Here is a 6000-nt window from a genome sequence, read left to right on the forward strand (position 1 = left end):
AAGGTTTATCAAAGACTTCTCGAAAATTGCGCAGCCGCTTACGCTACTGACACAGAAAGGTGTTACTTATCGTTGGGGTAATACCCAGGAAACAACGTTCCAACACTTAAAAGATAGGCTCTGCAGCGCGCCTATTCTTTCACTGCCAGAAGGCACGGACGATTTTGTGGTCTATTGCGACGCATCCATTCAAGGTCTTGGATGTGTGTTAATGCAACGTGACAAGGTCATTGCTTATGCGTCACGTCAACTTAAGGTTCATGAACGAAACTATACTACGCACGATTTAGAGCTGGGAGCCGTTGTTTTCGCGCTTAAGATATGGCGACATTACCTGTACGGTACCAAGTGCACCATCTACACCGATCACAGGAGTCTCGAGCATATCTTCAAGCAAAAGGAATTGAACATGCGTCAACGACGATGGGTCGAGCTACTGAACGATTACGAATGTGCCATCAAGTACCATCCGGGCAAGGCCAACGTGGTGGCCGATGCCCTCAGTCGAAAAGATACTACACCTAGGTGTGTACGAGCGTCGCAACTTACCACTCAGTCTAGTCTTCCGGCACAGATACGAGATGCTCAGGTAGAAGCATTGAAGCCAGAAAACGTCAGGGCTGAAGCCTTACGCGGTTCAAGGCAATGATTAGAACAAAAGGAAGACGGCGCTTACTACGTAACAGGACGCATCTGGGTCCCACTTTATGGCAACTTACGCAAGCTTGTAATGGATGAAGCACATAAGTCTCGCTACTCGGTACATCCAGGTTCGGATAAAATGTACCACGATCTCAGGACTACGTATTGGTGGCCTAGCATGAAAGCTCACACAGCAACTTACGTTAGCAAATGTTTTACTTGTGCGAGAGTCAAGACAGAATATCAGAAACCCTCAGGCCTACTCCAGCAACCAAAGATACCACAATGGAAATGGGAGGAAATTTCCATGGATTTTGTTACTGGCCTGCCTAGATCTCAACGTGGGAATGATACTATTTGGGTGATCATGGATCGACTCACAAAGTCTGCACACTTCCTGGCTATTAAGGAAACGGATAAGTTCTCCACTCTAGCAGACGTTTATCTCAAAGAAGTGGTTTCGAGGCACAGGGTGCCAACCTCCATTATCTCTGATCGCGATGCACGTTTTACTTCAGAACTGTGGCAAGCAATGCACAAATATTTTGGCTCACGGTTAGACATGAGCACAGCTTATCATCCTCAGACGGATGGGCAGTCTGAGCGCACTATCCAGACTCTAGAAGACATGCTTCGGACATGTGTTATCGACTTTGGCAACAGCTGGGAAAAGCATCTGCCATTAGTAGAATTTTCATATAATAACAGCTACCACACCAGCATTCAAGCCGCTCCATTTGAGGCATTGTACGGGCGTAAATGTCGATCACCTCTTTGTTGGGCAGAGGTGGGTGATAGTCAGATCACTGGTCCAGAACTTGTGGTAGACGCAATGGAAAGAATTGCTCAGATACGACAACGAATGGCTGCAGCTCGTGACCGTCAGAAAAGTTACGCTGATAAGCGCAGGAAACCACTCGAGTTCCAGGTTGGGGATCGAGTGCTACTCAAAGTCTCACCTTGGAAAGGTGTAGTTCGTTTTGGCAAATGAGGCAAACTCAATCCGCGGTATGTCGGACCGTTCGAAATCATAGAAAGAATAGGCAAAGTGGCCTACAAACTAAACCTACCAGCAGAACTCGGTGCAGTTCACAACGTCTTTCACGTGTCGAATCTGAAGAAGTGTCTGTCAGATGAGACCCTGATAGTTCCTTTGAAGGAGCTCACTATCGACGAACAGTTGCGATTCGTCGAGGAACCTGTTGAAATCACGTACCGGGATGTTAAGGTCCTCAAGCACACCAGAATACCTCTTGTTCGAGTTCGATGGAACTCCCGTCGTGGCCCAGAGTTCACCTGGGAACGCGAAGACCAAATGAAACAAAAGTATCCCCAATTGTTCGCAAACAGTACAACCACTACTGAGGCCGAAGCTACTGCGGAATTTCGGGACGAAATTCCAAACCAACGGGGGAAGGATGTGACACCCCGGGAAAACCAGGAAAACCATGCAACTTAACTAGCTTCCTCAGTGAGTACGTACCAAATTTCGGGACGAAATTTCTTTCAACTTGGGGATAATGTGACAACTCGTATTTCAAACCTCTTTATATGTTTAATGTAACGTTATGTGACTATGTGAACTCGGTTGATTTATTTAATGTTATGCTATGTGTTTATGTGTAACAAATGTACGTAACCCGAATTGCACAACAACCATTCAATCGCACAAGCTCGTTTGGGCCGTATTTCTTATACTCGGACCAAGGGCAGCTCATGATGGGCCGACCCACTCTCTTTTACACACATAACACTTAGGAGAAAGGGTTACTCCTCATAACTTGAAAAAACACACACACACAAAACCCTACTATCTCTTTCCCCCTCTCTCGAAGCTGGCGGAAATTCTCATAGCCGAAGCCATCTCGTGAAGCTTTCTTGATCGGATCACCTTTGTGTTACCTTCTAATCGGTTAGTGTTCTATTGTTGATTTCATGATTGAATGATGTTATGATTCATATGTATTACATGATGGGTTAGGGTTGGTATGTGTTTGATTGTGATGAAAAATTTATGTGGTATGATGTTCATGAAAATCGATTCACATGTGTATGATGTTAAAGAACCGAATACATGATAATCGGCTGGGATATATAATCAATCGGATGAATGTTGTGATTGTTATGATTAGGATGCATGCTAGTAATCAAGTTCGTGAGCCGTGTTGATGATTATGATCGATGTTTATGTTTAGAATATGATTAGGGTTCATATGAATTAATGGAGATTTGCTTGGTTTGATCGAGATTATGCATGATTGAAACTGTTAGCATTGATTGATTGAATGGAAATTTAGAAACTTTTGAATGATTGTAACCGAATAGCATAATATCCGAATAAGTAAAACGAATCGCACAAGCCTCTCGTTCGCACAAGATCAGGTCACACAAGACCAGACCTGATCGCACAAGACCAATCGCACAACACAAACGCACAAGCTAAGTACAACCGTCTAGGCTCAGGGTACTGTTTAGTGATTCATGATCGCACAAGACATTGTGGATCGCACAAGACAGTGCCGATCGCACAAGGCTTGGGCCACACACAGATAATCGGACTGTTGGGCCTTAAAGCCCAATATCCACTCGCACAAGTCGTCCGGATCGCACAAGACTCATGTTTATTGTTTGGGCCGTTTACATGCTGGACTGCTTATATTTTATTGGGCCGGGTATTATTGGGCTTCAACGGGTGAATCGCACAAGACTGTTAGACTTGTGCGAGCCCATTCTTTTGAATCGCACAAGTCGGACATGTTATGTACTTGACTGTTACGTGTTTGCCATGATCCATACGTGCTCGAAACCTGTTAGTTATGTGTAAACATACGTGCATTACTTGAACCTAGTCCTGACTTGTATGGTAACCATGCTAGGACGTGGTTGACCACTTATAACTCAAGTACCCTTTTCGTGTATCTGCCGAGCAAACCAAGGTGAGTTCACACTCTTACCAAGGCATGGGATTCCCGGGGTTGGGAATGGGATTGAATGATTACTTGTACATTTATCGTTACGGGAATACGTACCACTGACCTCGTTAGGGAAAGGTCACTTATAGATACAGCTAGACTAGTAACACATGGGAAGCCCCCGCTAATCTTCGCACACATGCCTGGAAAGGCCGCGATACGAATACTAATCTTCGCAAACATGCCTGGAGGGTCGCGATACAAATATAACTAGTCTAGAATACATGGGAAACCCTCACTAATCTTCGCAAACATGCCTGGAAGGCCGCGATACAAATAAATACGATACATGGTTTACAAAACGAATACGTGAATTACGAAACGAATACTATAACTAAACAACCAACTGTGAACTCGCTCAACTTTGTTGTTGACTCGTTCTTACATGCCTTGCAGGTCATTAGGTACTCATGGAGCTTGCACTGGGAGGCGCAGTCGTTGTGGACATGGATCGTGGATGCCACGTTAAACATTTATGACATTTCAAACTTATTACTTGAGTTGGGTTTTACATTTATGCTTCCGCTACAGACTTGATTATGTTTGGTTTTTGAACACCTTTCGTATTGATGAATGACTTTTACTTAATACTTATAATGTTCAATATGATTGGTGGCTTGATCCTGGTCATGTCACGCCCCCATGCGGTGGTACTCCGCGTGTGGATTTTGGGGGTGTGACACATCAGTTGTGATGTGACAGCTCCTCCACTCGACTAGCTCGCTCAAGCACTCTTTTCTCTCGATTTCTCGCGATTCTTGTAAGTTTTCAACCTAAATCTTGTACTTCTATGATCTACATGCACTCCTTCATCTTTTTCACCTTCGAATCTTAACTTTTAACCGTGAAATCAACGGATTTGAGGTGTTCTAGGATGATGTCATTATGGAGTTCTTATAAACTTCAAGTGTTGGTCTCATTCCACCAAGAACAACTCAGATCTGAAGGATTTCCACATGAATCAACGAAGTTTTTGCATAGATCTACACATGTTCATGGTTAAAAGGATTGAAAGATGGTTTTCTAACTTTCTTTCAACTCTTTTACACTCAATGCACTCAAAACCGATAGAATCGGAGCTCGTTCTGATCTTCTACTCTTTCTTAGTGATGTGTTGGTTCAAGATCTGATTTCTATCTAAGAGACAACCGATTTCGGGATAAGCATGAACCACCGTCTCGAAACAGTTAACTGATCGGACTAGGGTGATCCCTGTTCGATCGGATCACTTGGGTCTTGATGGGGTTTATGTTGTTTAGCACGTTGTCGTATCGTCTCAAGCAAACCACAAAATTTAACAACTTCCAAGTTAGCAACACGATCAGGTCGCGGGATGGATTATCGTCCGATCGGATTGCCATCCGATCGAACCGCAATCCGATCGGATTGCACTTGAGGGTTAATACTTAAACTTTTCTTCAAACTTTTCAAAGATCTAAACATCGAACGGATTGCCGTCCGATCGGATAGCCATCCGATCGAACGACCATCCGACCATGTGATGTTTGGAACTTCAACACTTAGCAATTTTCAACATGTTCAGTACATAGTCAGAACCCACGGATTGCCACCCGATCAGTAGACCATCCGATCGAGTGACAATCCTACTGTGAACTTGTTCTCTGAGAAATGCCTCGCCGAACGGATCGTTATCCGATCGAACCACCGTTCAATCAAATGACCTGAAAGGTAGAGATACTTCTCTATTTTCAAAATGCTACAACAAAAACTTCAAAGACATCATACACAAACACATCCTTACCCAACAAGATGTCGATCCAATCGAATGGCCATCCGATCGGATTACCATCCGACACTTAGAAATTTTGCACTGTTTTACGTGCCACTCATTGTTTATGCTATCGTTAACTGTTCAGGCTAATCTCTCTCAGCGCTCCCTTCAATCCAAGAGAGTGTTTACTTGTTAAACACAATCTGTGAGTATACTTGATTCCTTTTTGCTTTACGCACTTTTGGGTGTTACATACGTTAAATATATTCAAATCACATCAATCACACAACACTATTTATACGCTAACCGTTATTGCATGTTACGTGTTATTCGATGAATGCTTGTATGTTATGTTAACACAGTGATTATTGTCTGACACCTTAGCAACGATAGTACTATAGTTTGGACTCAGCACCTGTCGTGGACAGGGGTTGTTAAGGGCTTTACTTCACGTGTCCCAGTGGGGATATGTATTGCGCATTCTACAACTCGCAGTCACGTCTGTGCATATTTCTCTGTCGATAACCTACTTACCTTCACTTTATACATGTTACATGCTGGTTATGCGTAAACTATTTCGAACTCTATTATGCTATATCAAACTTGTATGCTCGCCTTTACACTATGTGTATTGACCTCTTTTTTAACGTATGT

The sequence above is a fragment of the Helianthus annuus genome, chromosome 15 (assembly GCF_002127325.2).
Source record: "Helianthus annuus cultivar XRQ/B chromosome 15, HanXRQr2.0-SUNRISE, whole genome shotgun sequence".
Lineage (NCBI taxonomy): Eukaryota > Viridiplantae > Streptophyta > Magnoliopsida > Asterales > Asteraceae > Helianthus > Helianthus annuus.